The sequence below is a fragment of the Ixodes scapularis genome, unplaced genomic scaffold (assembly GCF_016920785.2).
Source record: "Ixodes scapularis isolate PalLabHiFi unplaced genomic scaffold, ASM1692078v2 PGA_scaffold1__304_contigs__length_218370807, whole genome shotgun sequence".
Taxonomy (NCBI): Eukaryota; Metazoa; Arthropoda; class Arachnida; order Ixodida; family Ixodidae; genus Ixodes; species Ixodes scapularis.
The window spans coordinates 101,856,886-101,875,087 of NW_024609846.1; the positions used below are offsets into that span (position 1 = coordinate 101,856,886).

At 48.9% G+C, this 18,202-nt stretch overlaps 1 protein-coding gene across 2 annotated transcripts in view; it reads right to left on the reverse strand.

Annotated features, from left to right (window-relative positions):
- The window catches only part of LOC8027854 (dorsal-ventral patterning protein Sog), a 370,069-nt gene that overhangs the window by 102,696 nt on the left and 249,171 nt on the right, over positions 1 to 18,202 (reverse strand). The window lies entirely within an intron of this gene.

Genomic DNA, 18,202 nt, shown 5'->3' on the forward strand with positions numbered 1-18,202 from the left:
GAACCGGTATTTTTTCCGGAACTGAACCCGAACCCGAACCGTTATATTGTTATCGCAATGAACCCGAACCGGAACTGAACCGGAAAAAAAAATAACGGTTACCGGCTCATGTCAAAACGGTTCGGCCACGCGCTGTTGACAATGAATGTGCTATCAATGCCATTTGTTTTTTAAGTGCCGTCAACTGACACACACCTCGCTTACATATTTTTCTTCTCCACTCAGTCTTAGGAATACAAACGCTGCATCCATGAATCTTGACAAACGCTGCATCCATGAATCTTGACATAGGAACCAGTATTGCGCTGGACGCGGCTTGCACGGAAGAAAGAGAATTGGAAGGCTGTGCAAAAAAAAAATCGCGTCAAGGGATTTCATTTTTCTACAATCTCGTAAATCCTAAATGCTGCTGTGTGCTCATTTCATAACACGTTTCTAGAACACGCGAGTTCTTGAAGCTTGCTTCCATCGGAATGAGAAAAGAAAAGGGTGTGGAGTTTGATAATAATGCATCCGGTTTCGTATAGGCACTTAGAAGCTAACATATTTGTGAGACAGCGAACTCTTCTATTTTAATATTTATCCTATTACGTCCTTCTGGCGTTGCGTTCGGTGAAGTGTTTTTCATATTCCGTATCTTGCTTAATGAAAACTTCTTTAAGGGTCTAATTTGAGTTACCGAAGGCTAGTTCAAATAAAGAAAGCTGTATTTTCTCCCCACTGTCCCTTCAATTGCTTACACGCCGAGGTGGCGGGATAGTTAGCGAGTTCTACTTGTAAGTGGGTTTGTAAGGAGGTCGCGGATTTTACAGCTACTGCGTCGGACCCAATTAGATGAAGTGCGAATGCGTAAACGTCGGTGAGGTAACCTTTGAGTGCACATAAAGAAACCATTCCTGGTAGAAATCCCTGAGCCTTACACTACGATGTATCCCGTTTCGTATGTGATGATTTCAGATGTTTTATTTGTAATTTATTTGGATGTTGCAATTTGTCATTTATAATTTCCGAACCGGTTCGCGAACCGGTTCAGCGCTCCGAACCGGTTCGCGAACCGGTTCGCGGATCGAATTAATCGAACCGGAACTGAACCGGAACAAAATAAATTTTCCTGAACCTGAACCGTTTGTATGAGGGTAGGCCCAGGAGGAAGGTGAGAAGATCACGTTGAAACAAACACCATGCAACGCGCACAAGGTTTGTTTCAACGTGAAACTTTTTTGGCTAGTTGCTCCGGATTTCGTGAAGCCGTGGCCTGTGACGTCACCGTTTCCCCGCTAAATTTAACGGTGACAGTGGCGCCTCGTGACTTTGTGCCACGTCACATATTAACAAATTCAGTTTCCCCGTTAGATTTAGCGAGAAAATTGGCGTCACGTGACCTCAACACCGATTCAGTTTCCCCGCTAAATTTAGGGTGGAAAATGATGTCACTTTACTTCATGTCATGTACCATACACAAAGTCGGTTTCCCCGCGAAACTTGGCGGGAAAACTGAGACGCCACGTGACCTCAACACCAATTCAATTCTTCGCTAAATTTAGCGGGGAAACTGAATTGGTGTCGAGGTCTTATGACGTCAGTTTTGCCGCTAGATTTAGCGGGGAAACTGAATGCGCAGTGTTGCATTATGGGACATCACAGACCTACACACCAATTCAGTTTCTTCGCTAAATTTAGCGGGGAATCAAATTGGTGTATAGGTCTCTCACATCACATAGTGCAACGCGCGCGGTTACGGCGACAGCAACGGCGACGGCGACGACGCTATACGCAAAAAGGGGCGCCTAGGAGCTGAGCCCTAAAACGAAGCGTCAATATTCTACGAGGGGAAAGACAGTAAGTCACAAACATATATAGACGCTTTACACACGCACCAAATTATAGCCGCCATTGCTGACCTTCTTTTGTCTTACCGAGATACCGAGCAACTGAAACGGTAGTTGACGATCCTCTACAAAGGCCGATGCTTTAGAAAATGACACAGTTGAGTCTAATATGGCAATAACCTGGCCTGCTATGGTAATGGTGAAGTGAAATAAACGAAATAAGAGGAAACAAAAGCTGAAGGTCAGTTACGGCGTCCATGCGCAGCTGCTGCAAAGCGTCTATAAAATATGCGATATAAGTAGTGGCTAGTTTCCAAATATGTCAAAAGGTGGCAACGCAATCGAACTTCATGACGTTCACTGCGCAGTAACTAGGTAACAGTGGCACACTTGCGCAGCTCAGTTTAAAAACAGCGACTCTGCCCGAGGGGTGTACGCTAGAAGACGACGGGGCTGTGCGTTTTTAGTGGGAAAAGGGGCTTCCTACAAGATACATTAACGAGGACATGTTTCCTATTTTACGTTTATCGTGGAAAACGGCGCACAGCTGGGCTAAAAATTTCTTTCAAGGGCGCTCAAATAGTGTTGACGAGGAGCGAACTGGTCGTCCTGTTGAGATTGCGACAGAAGGCGCAGTACAATAGGTGGAAAAAATGATTCCAAACGACAGATGTTGGGGCGCTGGTAAAGAGATGGAATAAATGTGTCAATGTCGGGGGAGCCTATGTCGAGAAATAAAAAGGGGTTTACAACTTGGTATCGCGTACCTTCTCCTTTTTCAAAACCCTTCTTGTGATTTACAATTTTTTTCTCTTATTAATAGCGTAACAACACAACCGCTACAATTTGGCGCATTGCTCTATCACGCAGTAATGCTAGATTCTAGCCGACAAGGAACACTGAGATTATGACTGCGCAATGCACACTTATAATCTCAGTGAGCAGTAATAATTTCCGGATCTCATATTGGAAGGAAAACACAAGCTCGTGCATTTAGTATAGGTAAGTGTACAAGTAGTGGGGCGAAGTGTTTATCGGCCTTTTTTTGCAGATTTGCCTTTTTGGAAGTCAACAGGCTTCGAATGTGCTATGGGCGCGCCTCTTCTGAAAGCAGTGTTGGCCCACGTCAAACAAACAAGAAAATGTCTCCAGAACAGAGGTGACTAAACTTGAAGATTTTGGCCAATGAGAAGCTAAGTGGTATCCAATCGATTTTTCCCGCTCAGAAGTTGTAAGGCAGTGCCAGTAGCCTTCGTTGTGCTTCACCCTCTATCGGTAAAACAACACGGAGGACATCACGTGACATTTTTATGCCCAGCCTTAACAAAGTTTAAACGATACTTGCACCCACGTGGGGTGCACGTGACCCTGTCACATGCGAGTTGGGTCATCGGTTCTATGGGATGTGGCCGTAGCACTGCGCTCGCTTCCGTCCGGCAGGGTTAACGTGAGTGAAGCGAAGTCGAGGCGGACGAGGCCGTGGCGGCGAGGCCCCGAGGAGCAGACGACAGACCGCGATCACCTCGTCGCGGTTCGTCGCGCGTCAGGGAGGTTTTATCAAACAAAACTCGAGGAGCGGACGTGGTCCGCGATTTGTCAGCTCTGCGCGCCAGGGTACGGCGCTCGCTCCGACTGCGTAGGTTTAACGAGAGCAGCGTGTAGGGCAAGACCGGCGAGACGTGCGACAGCCTGATGAGTGGAAGATGAACCACGACGAGAGGATGAGCCGAGTCGCTGAGCAGTTTGAGTAAACGAAAGTGTGTCGCGTTGCCGAGAACAAGATGGAGCTTTGCAGTGTGAAGAAACCATTCGCGACGAGTTTTGTCCACCGGCACGCCCCCGTTAAATTACGTAATGAACTTCGCAGTAACCTGACCTTATAAGCGGTTCTCTTAGATTTGCGAGAGCCACTGAGCTGCTCAAACTGATTTCGGCTTTCTGTTACAACAGCGACTGGACTTTATCGAAGTAAAATATCATTCGCTTCAAATCCGATGAATTCGACAGTCGTGCAAGGTGTGCCCCTGCCAAGTCGAAATTGAGCTGGTTCAACGTTGGTCACGATATATATTCATTCACCCCTGGTCAAACCCAACTGCATGGTTCAATGTTGGTTGCGATGCACACTAAGAACACCCCCAACCGTATCGTGAACTTGTGTGACTGTGTGCGCTCCACAAAGTGTCTCACACGGGCGTGCAGAAAATTATCGCTATCAAAATTTCCAAGCATTTAAATTTCTTTAGATGCCAGAAACACGATTATCAAGCTAAATGAAGTTACGCACACCGTTAGAACGCTGGTATCCACTGGCACGATGATAACTGAGTGTAAAAAACATAATTTCTCGAATTTATTGTGACACGACCAAATAAAACGCAGCGGGCGCGTTCAGCTGCCGCCCTCATGAACAGAAGCACGGTAAAACCTGATGCCACTCCGCTTCTGGACGTAATCATGTACCATTCCGTGGTCACGTGAGGTTTATATGTGGAAGGGAAATTGGCGAGGAGGGCGAGAAAGGGGCGCGTGACACCGGAGAATGGCTCTGGAAAGCTAAGTGGCTGACGTCATGCCCTCCCCGTGGGTAAAACAATCTTTACTGCACGTGCGTCACAGTCGAAACCGCTGAATATATAGTGAACGAGAGAAGATGCTACGTATACACAGAAACACAGACAGAAACACACGCATGTACACACTCGTGCGAATAAGCACACAGGTACAATCTCTCCTTTCTTTCTCTCTCTCTCCCTCTCCCTCCCTCTCAGACAGGTACAAACGCACAAATAGACACACGTGCAAACAAACACGCACGTAAATTTCTCAAACATTCAAGCACACACAAGTACCCACACATGAAAGAGACGTTCACGTACAATCTCTCTCTACCACGCAGACACGCGGGAAAACGTTACACATTCAGTCACACTCTTTCTCTCGCCCGCACACACATAGACACACACGCACACACACACACACACACATACACACACACACATACACACACAGGTGAGTGTGCGCGCACGCACGGACGCACGAGGGAAAGCGCTGTCGCAGCGACGCGCACGGAGCGAAACCGCGCATTCGGCGGCCTAATGAAGTCAGCGTGGCGCACTCGAGGCGGCAGCCAGTCGGCCCGTCCCCTGATTAAGCCGGCTGAGCGGCAGAACGCTGCCCGTTCGACGTCGACTCGTAGAGCCTGGCGCGTTAATGAGTTCCGCCCGGCGAATTAGAGCCAGGCCCGCTTAATCGCCCCGATTTTGAACACGCCGTCCGAATCGGGCAAAGTATTCCGCCGACGACACACACGGTCGCCGCGGGTCGCCCGCCCCCTGCGCGTCGTCTACCTGACCGGCCTCCGAGGAGGGAAGAGGGCTTGAGCCGCTGAGCCGTACGCACCTATACTGTATAGACTCTGTTTCACCCTTAACACGGACCGCAGTGGACACTACGAGCCCGCGGTAGCAAGTGCTCAAAAGACCGCCTGCAGACAGCGTCTGAGCCATTTTTCTTTCTTGGAGGACGCTTCTTGCGACACTGGTCGGTATACAAAAACTGACGTATTAGAAACATACAAGTAAACATGCTACGAGGTTGCTCAAAATGTGCCGCAGACTTTTTTTTTTTTTTGTCATGATGCCCGCAGCGAACATTGTGTCTTTTGTATGCGGTACGAGCAGTGGGCGTGCGGGCTTAAGCAGTCGGTGCGGTGGACGCGCTCGCCGGACCGATCAAACCTCCTCCTTTTCATCGCAGCATATGGTCGAGAGCATGATCACGCGCGGCGAAATATAGATGTATCGCTGCTGGTCGACCGAGCACCTTCCACCGGACAGTCCGTTTAGCGGTGAACGGAGTAAAGAAGAAATAACTGAGGCCCGCGAATAGCTTCCTTCTTCGTCCACGGAGAGTCGACACGGTCGGGTGACGTCAGCTCGGTATTTGGAATCGGATGCCTTGATTGGACACGAGGCCCACCCGAATGATGACGCAGCACTCTTGTGTTAAATCTGTATTTGGCTGAATCTCAATGTGATGGCGTCCAAATTCGAGCCGCACGGACTTCGATTCTTGTATAGGTGGTCTCGAGACCAGCCATCCCGACCAATCCGGCGCTATGAACCTACAAAGTGACTACGCGCCCCATACGTCGCTGCACCCCTCGCGAGAGTCACGTGACACTCAAGGCCGGCTCACCCGTGCAGCGTGTCCCCCCCCCCCCCCCCCCCCCACACACACACACACACAAATAGTGTTCGTTTTTCATCTAAAAAAAAGAACGCATCCCCACAAAGTCTCAGCACGTTCAGTAATTTTATTCAAAGTTTATAAGTGATTTTGTGAAAAAAATAAAATGGTAAAATGGGGCCCATTTTCGGCCCGTTTCCTGTAGCTTGTGCCGTAGAGCTCTATATATTCCAGAGACTCCGTCGGCCGCAATTTTCCCGTTGAAAATCTCAAAATGTCACTTATGACTTTCGAATGAAACGACGGTTGGCGCTGAAACTGGCATCTGGTTGTTCAAACCGCTATCGTTACATTTGGGCGGAGAATGTTCGTTCGGCAATGCGTCGTTCAATTTCGCAATAAAAAAAAAAAAAAAAAAAAAAAAAAAACAAACCATTGTTTGGGCATTTTGTACATTGCAGGGTTGAGTCAACACTATACGAACAGCGCTGATTCAGCGCTGACTTGAAAGTAATTCAGCACTGACGCTGCGCTGTATCAGCGCTGTAGCACTAGCAGAGCGCGAAGTGAGCGCTTCGTCAACAAGGTCCGCGCTATTTTGCAGCGCTGACAAATAGCGCTGATGTAGCGTTGCGCTGCAGGTATGAACGGACGGTCACACGGCATTGGACGGGCTTCGATGACTCCCAGCGTTCTCTGCGGTCCATCGAAAGGAGGTGAGACGGTGTACGCGCCAGCCTCCTCCCCCCAGTGCCGAGGGAAAGACGACGAGAGCCGGCTGCCTAACGGTCCGGCCAACTTAATTTAGATGAACGCCAGGGGGCGCTCGGGATGAATCGTGCCCATTAAGGACAGTCTCCAGCCGAACTACCCGCTCGAGCCCTCTCCGCTCTTTTCTTCTAGTTTTACATTCTTTCTGTATCCTCGCGGATTTAGGCCTAAGCTTCCAGGGGAGCTAAGCTATTCGGAGCGGGGAGGACAGGTTCATTAAGTCTTCAATGCTGAAGCATCTCGAACGCTCGAGGGGGAGGGGGTGCGGGAGCGAAACTAGAGTAGCGAATTGGGTGGAAGGCATTGAATGCGGCAAGGACAACGACGACGAAGGCTGGAGTGAAAGCCGAACTTACCGGGAGGACGAAAGTAAGGACAGAACGGGGGGAAAAAAATAGTAAGAAAGAAGCGAAACCTGCTTTCGCCCCGCCGATAGTTAATTAGCGCGACTTTTCATTAAAGCGCGCTCACCTTCTTTCTGATCAGCACCCCCTTCCTGTCTCTCTTGTGTCATTTTCCCCGTTTCTTTGTTTCCTCGCCCTACCAACGTATGGTGCTCCGAGCGTCTCGTGTTTCCACGATTGCTTTAATTAGAGGGTAGAGTTTCGAGTCAAGCCGAGAGGAAGGAGGCCAAGATAGCCGGGCTCCTCGCAATTAGGGCGAGTTCTTGAGAGTAAACACGGAACTAATTAAATTCGGCAAAGGCGGAGGGAAATCCGCTATACCGTGCGTGCGTGCACGCCCCGACAAGATGTTTTCCCCGGATCGCACGAGGAAACAATGGCCGTCGGGAAGAAAGGTGTACAGAATGAAAGCGTGTATGCGACACAATAGCGACTCAGCTGGAATTTCGTGTCGTGTCGTGCCGCGGGTTCGTACGCTCGGCGCGCAAACCGGTGTCCGACGCCTTTTCGATGTCGTCAGGAGGACGCATCGCGCGTGCTTTGCGGCAAAGGATTTCCTTCAGCGTGAAAAACCACAGTTAGACACCGTTTTTGTTTCACATAGGTCCTCGTTGCAAAGCGAATACTCCATTGGACGTAGTGCTTTCATTGCCCATAATGCAGCCATGGGCACTGCGCGACACCGTTCGCGCGAAAATGACATCGGCGCTTTTCCGTATTTTACTTCTAACGGGTAGTGGCGGGCCTCAACATTTACCAGTTGTGTTACTACGCCAACTGAGCCCTTTTCACCACCATGGAAGCTTTTAGGAGAATCCCTCACTGCTGAAAGAAAAACAGGAAGAAAAACACGACGATGGCTCGTTCGCGTTAACCATGCCGCGGAGTGTATTTCCTTTGTTAGAGAGGAGATCCAAGTTGAACACGAACCCCTGCTCGTGCTCAGGTTGGATCACGAGCCTCTGTCGAATGCTGACGCAGCGCTCGGCTACGTCAGCCAGGCGCTGCGTCAGAAACACATAAAAAATAATTCACGTTGCTGTTGAGCCCCTGTGGGTTTAGTCGCCAACCTATCCGCTTGGGGCGAGACTCCTGGGTCCCCTCCCAATACCTTTAACATATATCAGTCCATCCGCATTCTCGCAATACACTCGGAAATCCAATTACTGCAATCGACGAATAGACATCGCGGCGAATGACTCGTACAAAGCTTAAGGGTATACAAACAAAACTCCACGTCCACGCTATTGGATGTGGCACCTGAGGCTCGCCCGGGGCGGTATTTCTCATCGCAATTCACTCTTGTCCTCCCTGGAGGGTCACGTTAAAGTCAACGTGAGCCGCACGCCGGTCGAGCGTTGACCGAGAGGGATTATATAGACGGGACAGCGAGGCTATCACGTCAAAGTTCCATAAAAGAACAACAAAACTTTTGAGCAGGAGAGCCCGTTCGGGAGGACGTCAGGTTCTTTTTGTCTCCTCGTATGCTTCTGGACGTCCTTCGCTCCGGGCTATGTTAGTCCTTGCGCGTTTTTAGCACGCTGTCCAGACAGCCAACCCCGAGGGAGCCCACATCGAGCGTCCTCGTCTTCAAAAAAAAAACCCCAAAAAAACGAGGGCAACTGCGACGCAAATCACGAAGCCCCGGAGGGGGCAAGCCCTCTGTCAGACCAGGATTTTTCCTTCGCTTTTAACGACCGTTCGGGTGGAAACGACCATCCTTTATTCTACTCGATGTTCCTTAGCTCGCTTGCAGTGCTGCTCTCGCGGGACTTTCTTTCGGAAAGCAGGGATGCACATCTGCCCTTTACAAAAACGCAAGATATACCCTACACCCACTCTTTCTGGACAAACTTCAAAAACACTTTTTTTTTTTTTTTATTGCCGTTTGTCCGTGTTTATAACGCGTTCGCTTGATGGCCCTCCTTGGCGGAAACGTAACTGATCCCATCAAAGGAGCGTAGAGCATAGGGTACGTTCTAACTGGACTCAAGGGTGCAGTATAGAGGGCGAAGAGAGGTCGGATGTCGCTAGGAAACACAATTCCATCTAAAAATATGAAACTAGCACGAAGACGGCATATTAGCGACGAGAGCGACCAAGAGCGTCACTGTTGTCGAAGTTCGCGATTGGCCAAAGCAATTGCTTCCTGTATTATTAGAATGCATACCGAATGGCCGGTTCGCTGCGAGGCAAATTCTTCTTCCGGACAGCGAATATACTTGGTCAAACGAGCTACACTTGAGTTGTTATAAGAATAAATTCTAATCACGGCTAGGCAAAATCCAATCCTGCCAATCGCGGCGAGGCAAATCCTGGTCGTGACGTCGGGAAAGGAAACCATAAGAGGGCGCCACCAAAACATCTCCGCGCTAATAACCACAGCGAAACGAAGGGCGCGACCTTTTAGGTTCACGCTTCTTGCTTCGTGATTCGTTCGTCGGCATTCTTATGGCATAATGCCGCAATCTGACTGACTGCGGGGTGAAAAGATGCCCCGGACTGGCCCCGCCTTCCGTTTGCTTTTTGCAGACAAAAAGTTCGTCTGCTTTTTGCGCGGGGGTTGCGATGCCGTCAGAACGCTGAGCTCTCATTGACTCCGATTGGAAGGATAGTGGGTAGACCTCAAGGCGGCTAACATTGAGGCCAACCCTCGATCAGAGCCAATCAGAGCACGACGTTTTAACGCCACCGAAACCCCTGCGCCAGAAGCGGACAAGCTTGCGCCCCGCATACACACGAACAATTCACCATGCGTCACTCCTTCCCTCCCTTGTTTTTATCGTAAAGCCGGGGTCGCACTGCTCACACATCATACAAGAAGACAGTCTGCAAACACGAGTCACCGCAGTATCCGTGGTTCGAATGCCGCTGTCAAGTTTCCTCCCTGAACTCATGACCATGCGGCATTCGAAGCAAGGATCTCGCGGTGACTCACGTTCGATTCTGTATGCAGACTGATTTTTGTAGGATATATAAGCAGTGTGACACCGGCTTAAAATTGAACGGCTGTCATCAAAGCTAGAGAGAGAGAAAGAAAGAGAGATACTTTTAATAAAAACATGGAGAGGTAAGCCGGAGTTTGTTCTCTGGCTGGCTACTCCGCGGGGAAGGGTAGAGGGGAATCCAGACGTTTAGAACAAGAGTAATGTTCCACACACGCAAGCATACACACAAACACACACATGCACTTAAAGTTTATCTTGACGGCCAGTATCTATGACATACCTTTGGAGTGTTTTAAAGAAGACACGCTGCTATCGCCAATTGTTCCAGCCAGGGTTTTCGCCACAGTAAATAATCGTTGGTCCAGCTGTTAAAGCGTCTTTGTTATGTCTTCTCGTTGAGTTTGATATTTAATGCAATCGCATAAGAAATGCTCCACATCTTCCTTGAAATTGCACATATCGCAGTTTGTGTTATCAGTCCGGCCAAGAAGGATATTGTAGCTTCTCGTGTAGGCTACCCCAAGTCGCAGTCTATGGTATGAGGTTTCTAGCTTTCTGGGCCTGTTATCTGGTAAACCCGTAGCTAATTCTGGATGTAATAGATATACGCGGCTATTTCGATGTGCAAGTGGTGGAAATTGCATAGCCATAGTTTTTACTACTTTTATAGAACATTTTATGCATTTTTGGTAAACGGAAGCTTTCTGACTTTTCGCAGCTTACTACAGCCAGCTTTAGCTGCCTTGACAGCTTGCTCGTTCTCGCTGATCCCGCTATGGCCCGCAGTCCATTGAAATATTACTTGCTGTCCCATGTCAATGGCTTTACCATATGCTTCTATACTATCTTCAACTGAATGGTATTATTGCTACATGGTTTTCCGAATATTAAGCTTTTGAGTCGCAAAACAATCAGTTAAAATTACCCATTGTTCTTTATGTTTTGTCTCTCAGATATAGTCAATGTCTAATAGAACACCGCGGAGTTCTGCTCTTCTAGGCGCTGTTCCGTGAGAGAGGTGTGCCATCTCAAGTCTATTATATTCTGGAATTGCAAAGGCGGAGGACGATGACGTTCCGGTTGATATACCTTGTCTGCAAGAAGAGAGCGCAGCAACCCCTTCCGCACGTCAACTGTATAGACCTTTTCACCACCCCCGCATGGGCACTGCCATGTTGGAATAGCGTGATGTGGCCGCCATCAGGTTACTTCAACGCGCCGCTCCGATCTCCTCTCCACGCCTTGTTGGATGTGTCCAAAAATACGAAAGAGTCAGACAAAGAGGACGTCTCGTTTCAACGTGCTTTCTTTCCTTGCTCCGGAATGCGTCGTCCGACACTTAAAATGTATTTACGGCCTAGCACAATTCAAATCTATCTCAAGTACTCGATTTCTTAAAAAAAAAAAAAAAAAAAAGACAGGCTGAGACATTATCACATTTTTTTTAATATATATTATCTGCGTCATTATAGGACTCCAGTCTACGAAGGTCGCAAAAAGTAAATGCCCACAAAAATCAATGCACGTGACCAGCAAACTTCCGAGTTCAACTATTCTTCGCGATTCAGCATATTGTTCCTTTATTATGCATTAATGCACTAGACTCTTCCTTAGTTTATTTTTCCGCAAACTTATCATCGGGTACGACCAGACTTGTACCATCCGCATTACAAGTTATTAAATTACTTGGAATCGATTACTTTTTGGAGTAATGTTGTAATCAGTTGATTATTTTTATTAGGAAGTAATCACAAGAGTAATCTGACTACTTCTTGAAGTAATGAAAATTACTTCTAACCGTTACTATTTCTCCTTTTTTTATTTTTTTCCAGATACCAGCGGACAAAGCATGCAGTATTATGCTCAGCTACGGGGACATGCGAGTGCCAACGCACTAAATCCCAGACCTCTGCATTGTATCGGAGTCGTCAATATGCATCCAAGAGCAACTGAAGGCGGAGACTATCAACAGGGCAACACCTTTCCCGTGTCTGTAAGTAAGAATATCAACACTGTGGATCCCCACATAGCAGCAAAAAGAAACAATTTATGTGAGCCAATATTTTAACACTCACCACAGGGAGCCAAACTTACGCGAGCAGGTGCCTAAAACGCTTTTAGAATATCATAATCAAGCAAATTCCTACCCTCGGTTATGATCTCAATTCCGCGTCCACCGCGGGAACGTTATTACCATAAATGAGAGGAAATGCAACCACCGTATCGGCGTTATTGTTAAACATCGCAGACCTTTGAGCAAGCGCTACGAAAAATGGCACCGCGAGCAGAGACGGACGAGGAGTTCTGCTATCGCCGTCTGCTCTTGTCGTCTGCTTATGCACGGACGCTGAACCGAGTCCGGAGCCAGTGCAAGATTTTGAGGAACTGGGTCTGCACTCGTTCAGAACTAGGATGAATCGAACGCGCCAGTGCAGCGGTCGTGCAACTTCCGGTTGAATCGAATGCACCAGTTCCTGCACTGCCGAACTAGTTCAGCCAGTTCAGGCGAATCGAACAGACCTAAATTGACTGATCCGATTTGGGCGAGGAGTGGGTGGACGTAGTTTAATATTGTTGGCACAGCATCACACCTCAGCTTACAAGCCTTCTGTCCGCTGAGAGCTCGGCTCGTAGCTTTCTTCTGTGAGATGATTGCTGCATAAGCGGGATCTCGATCTGGACGGGAACCCAGTCCCTACGCACGACGACGGTCCACTTTGCTCGTCACTGCACGTCTCGCGGAAAAGTGTGGAACGTCATGTCTTGGCTCGCATGTGCTGGCCGGTGGTTGTGGAACCCAACCGCGCAACAAAACTCTCACCCAACCACGAAACAAGTCGAGCACAACAACAAAAACGAAGCACGCTGAGGCGTTCACTCGCAGGCTAACAGCGAGACAAAAATGATCGCTTTGTGTTTTGTGACGTCAGAACTTCAATGTTGCCAACGAAAGCAGCGTTTACGCTAGAATGCGATTGGAGCAGTATAAATTCAATTACTCACGCAGAGGGGCATATGAAATTCGGATATTGCACGTACAATGCTTCTCGAGGCAATAACAATGATATTCAATTGTTTTCTCGAATACAAAATTTGACCGGACAATCCCTTTAAGGCCTTCGCCGCTGTGCGAGGACAGTCTGCGCATGCGCAAATCTATTCTTACAAGAGGCTCATTTCTTGTCGGACTAGTCGACCTGGCACGTGTGTCAGACAATCCTGACGATCGAATCGTGATGTGATGCCGCCGGCAGAGGAACCTGTCCATGTACACCGGGAAAGCGAGGTGACGACACTTTGAAATTTAACACAATATAAAAGGCCTGTTATAAAGACTTACGCACATCCATGCTACACGCTTCCAGAACCCTCATTTTGAGTTATGCAGCCATTTTAAGTCTCCGGCGTTCTTATGGGCTCTTAACGTCGTCGGTCTACGGCAATTCCAGGGGTTGCCGCGCTTAGTTTTCCCGGCGGGACAAGGAAGACCGGCTTTCTCGGCGGGACCCATGGATAGGTGATTCAGGACGTCCGGGTGAAGGCGAGCGAGCTCCTCGCGGTGAAGCGGGCGCAGGAGACGGTGAACGGCGAAGATACTTGCCGAAGTCTCGTGGGCGCCCACCATGCCGTGGGCGCGGGTCGTTCGGGTGGAACCCGCGAAGCCCAAGTTGTCGGAAGGGGCATCGGCGATAAATGCGGTCTGCTTCCCCGCAGTGGTTGCACAATGGGCGTCGGTCGGCCGTCCTCCACACGTCGGTCTTCCGGGGTGTCGGTCGTTCCGGGTGGACGCACTGGACCCGTTCTTCGCGACGCCGGGAGTACTGCGGTGCTGGATGCTCATGACGCGGAGGCGTCACATACGGACGAACAGGTGGCGGGGATCGACGGGCCATTGCGTTGTAGGACAGCCTCGGTTCCTCGGGGGCTGGCACGTCGACGGCAGTTTCAGGCTGCAAGGCCCGCTTTACCTCGTCGCGTACGATCTCGGCGACTGACAGCGACACCAAGCACTCGGCAGCGGGGAACAGCTTTAGGAGCTCCTGTCGGACGACGTCCCGTATAATCTCGAGCAGGTTTTCGATACCGACACCGTCAACATTAAAGCGAGATATTGAGGGTAACTGTCATTACACCGGCGATCTTCCATAATGACCGGCTCTGGCCAACAGCGCTCCCTCGATGTTGATTGCCTCGGTCACAAATTCTTCAAGGGTCGTCGGGGGGTGGCGAATAAGTCCGCCAAAGACTTCGCATTTCATGCCTTTCATGAAAAAGCGCAACTTTTTTTCGTCGGTGGCTAGCGGGTCGGCGCATGCACCTAGGCGCAGCACATCTCCAACGAAGCTGGTTACGCTTTCGTTGGGAGCTTGAATTCGTATTTGAAGCAAATCCTCCGCCCGCTGCCGTCGGAGTTGGCTCGTAAAGGTCCGCTTCAACTCGGCCACGCAGATGTCCCACGACGTGACCGAAGCCTCGTGGTTCTCAAACCAGTGCCTTGCAGTACCCTCCAGCGAAAAGTAGAGGTTCTGCAATTACTGCTCGGCAGTCTATCACTTGTGGCGTGCTACGCGCTCGTAGTGTTAGATCCAGTCCTCGACGTCGTCAAGGATCTCGCCGTGGAAGGGCGTCGGCGTACGAGGGGCGACGGGCAGGTAAACGACGGGGGAGGCAGCGGCGAGAGTCTTAGTTTGCAGGGCCCGCGAGGTCATAGTTGGTTTCGTCGACTTCTTCCTCTGGGGGTCCGGTAGAAGTCAGAATTTCGGGGGTTTACACTTTGGTGCGGTGACTTCCTTGGGTATTAGTTGTCTCCACGGACGGTCTCCTTGAGCCGGGCGCTGGGCTTGTGCGGCGAGGCCTTGGAGGGGTACGCTTCATGGGCTGCGGTACCCCGCACCTCCACAAGAAATGTCGCGAATGCCAGACGATGAGGCAGGCAAAAACGGAAAGAGCTAAAGATTTAATGGCGGCGCACCTATGCCAGAAACGAAAATGAAGAACAAACGTCGAGAAAACAGCAGCAAGCGTCGGCGGCGGCAGCAGCAGGCGACGGTACGTCGGCGTAACAGCTGGCGATCACGAGAGAGAATCAGTGAATTAATCGGCAAAACGGCGCTCGGCTCTTCGTGTACTATGCTCGTCGCCTCCAATATTCTACCTAGAATGTCCGGGAAAGAGCTAGGGCGGCCTGACTAGGCAAGGTCACTCTGGCCTCCTTACCTTTTACGCTCGGAGTATAGAGTACACGCGAACCTTCTAGAAGAACGGAGAAGCGTAGCTTCTCGATATGCAAGCGCCATTGGGTTAAAGAATATAAAAAAAAAATACAATGCCGATTGACGGTTTGTAATCAGCTCGAAAAACCCATGTTCAACCCAATATTACCGCATCAATTACTCTTAGTCGGCGTGATATACTTCGGGTTCTGAACATTATATTAGGATAACCGCGAAATGTTTGCACCAGGATATAAGGCGGTTCCAAGAAAATGATTCCCTGAAATTACATTTAAAAAAAGAAAATAACGTATTGTTTGCCCGAGTCGATCATAAATTCACCTCTGGAACCGCAGTCCAGGACCTCGTTTATATAAATGCACGCACTTAAAAAGGGGAACAGCGCCGTAGGATGTGCGTGCAGCGAAACCTCATTAAATTCCTGTCACTGGAACAATGACGGCCATTCATCATGGCGTATTGGAGGAGATATCGCGGGATTCTTCCAAGAGCACACAAAGCAACCGGGTTGGAACCACAATTTTCTTATTTAATAGTGGCAGTACTTTCCATCTTGAAAAAAAGCAACGTGGTTTTCTGCGTAGCGGCCACGATTCATCTTTTACGGGCCAAATACTTCAGGCGTTTAAATCTAGATTCTCGCAATTTTTTTATTTTTTTTTTTTTAGTATGAAGGCGGACAAGCAACGTTTTCCAAGATTGCCGTTGGATGGAATGCTCTCAGCGGTAATTTAGACCGGAAAAGTCTGGGTTCCAACTTCAGATAAACAGCTAACATACCTTGCTGGCGTGTCGTCTGCCTACTTACGGGACCAGACAATTAGGCGTAGAGATTTCGGTTTGCAGTCCTTACGGAACCGGTCGTTACTCTAACAGTTGTTACTATACCCATCGTTATTGTATCAGCTATTACTGTAGCTGCCCTTACTGCACCACTTACTATTTTACCGGCGTTACTATACAGGTCGTGCAGTATTGGTCGCCACCGTGTCATCCGTTTCTGCACTTGTCGTCACTGTACCAGTCGTTACCGTATCCGCCCTTATTGTATCAGTCGTTACCCTATCGGCCGTTATTGTACCGGTCGTTACCGTACCGGTGGTTACTGCAGCGGTCGTTATACTGCACCGGTGGTTATTGCACACGGTCGTTGCTGTATAAGTAGTTACCGTAGCGGTCGTTACTGCACTGGTCCTCACTGTGCCGGTCGTCTGTACTGCTCCTTATTGTACCAGTCGTTACTGTACACTTTCGCTGCTGTACCAGTCGTTACTGCGTAGGTCGTTACTGCACCGGCCGTTACTGCATTACTTTTTACTGCACCGGTCGTCACTGTACAACTGTCGTGTTGCTTTACCAGTCGTTAGTGTATCTGTCGTCACTATACTGGTCCTTACTGTACCGGTCGTTTTGAGACGTGATGTTTTCTATACGTGCTTGTTCGCCACGGCCTTCCGTCGATTGACGCTTTCTTGAAGCCATTACCAAAACAAAGTAATACATCGTCCTCACAAAGAAAAGAGAGTTCAAATAAATTCTTCTTACTAAATCTCTTCCGTTGCCTCTCCAGAAAATCCTAAGTCCTGAGATAGTCCCGGAAATACTGACCATTGCCGTCAAACGTTTGTTATGTTCCTTCATGTGAAGTCCACCTAATCTCTAATCTTTAAAGACCAGACGTTGAGCTTCACGCTAACGTGTTGCGTTTGTCTGTTTTCCGTTCTCCCTTCCTTCTTTTTCTTCCCCTGTTTCATTTTTTAAGTACACGTCGTAGCTGGTTAAGGCAAGCCGTCCGGAGCGAACCCATTTGTCTTTCTTCCTGTTGTGAACGTCGAGACTCAAAGGTCTTGAGACCGCTCCGTCTAAATGCCCTCCCGCGTTTCCTCGGCGTCGAGCTGGTTCCGCGCCGTTGGAAAGTTTACCCTTTAGTTTGTACCGCATTTAGCGTTCCCTTTACGCTCGCTTGTTGTAGAAATTTCCATAAGAAAATTCCGCCCCTTAAACAGATTGCGCGCCTCTTTTACCGGCTCTCTTTCCTGAGTTCTTGCTAGATTGCAAGAAAAAATCCCTTAAATAAAAAAAATGACGTAGTTACAAACTTCCTTACAAGAGTTCAAGTTGAGGCACACTAAACAAACCTTTACAGTCGAAAAAACTTGTAATTGGGCTAGTTCATGAATGTTAGAAAGCACGGTGTAAGGCGAAAAAAAAAAACGGACACAAGGAAGAAGACACCTCATGGCAAGCTCGGTGTCAGGTGCGTGTGTGTGTGTGTGCGTGTGTGTGTGCGTGTGTGTGTGTGTGTGTGTGTGTGTGTGTGTGTGTGCGTGTGCGCGCGCGCGTGTGTGTGTGTGTGTTTGTGTGTGTGTGCGTGTGTGCGTGCGTGCGTGCGTGCGTGCGTGTGCGCGCGTGTGCGTACGTGCGTGCGTGCGTGCGTCTTCTTCCTTGTGTCCGTTGCTTTTTTGCGCCTTATACACCTTGCTTCCTAAAACTTTACAGAACTGCGTTGTAGAATAGTTGGGTCATTGTGAGTGGCCCATGTTTAGGTTCATCATACATGCGTCGTGACTCACCGACAGCTTAAGAAACGCGTGGCGAGTCCCAAACATCTCATTATCGCTTCACAGCCAATAGGGTTGAAGCGTTAGCGGATAACAACGCCAAAGAACCAATCACGATAGCAGAAACGAGGCTATATTAATAAGCAAAGCCTCGCATTTCATTAGCCGTCGATGACTAGAATGATTTCGCTCAATCTTATATAGAAGATTTAAAAAAAAGAAGAAAATCTTAATTCTTTTTAACGAAGTAAAAAAAAACTAGCC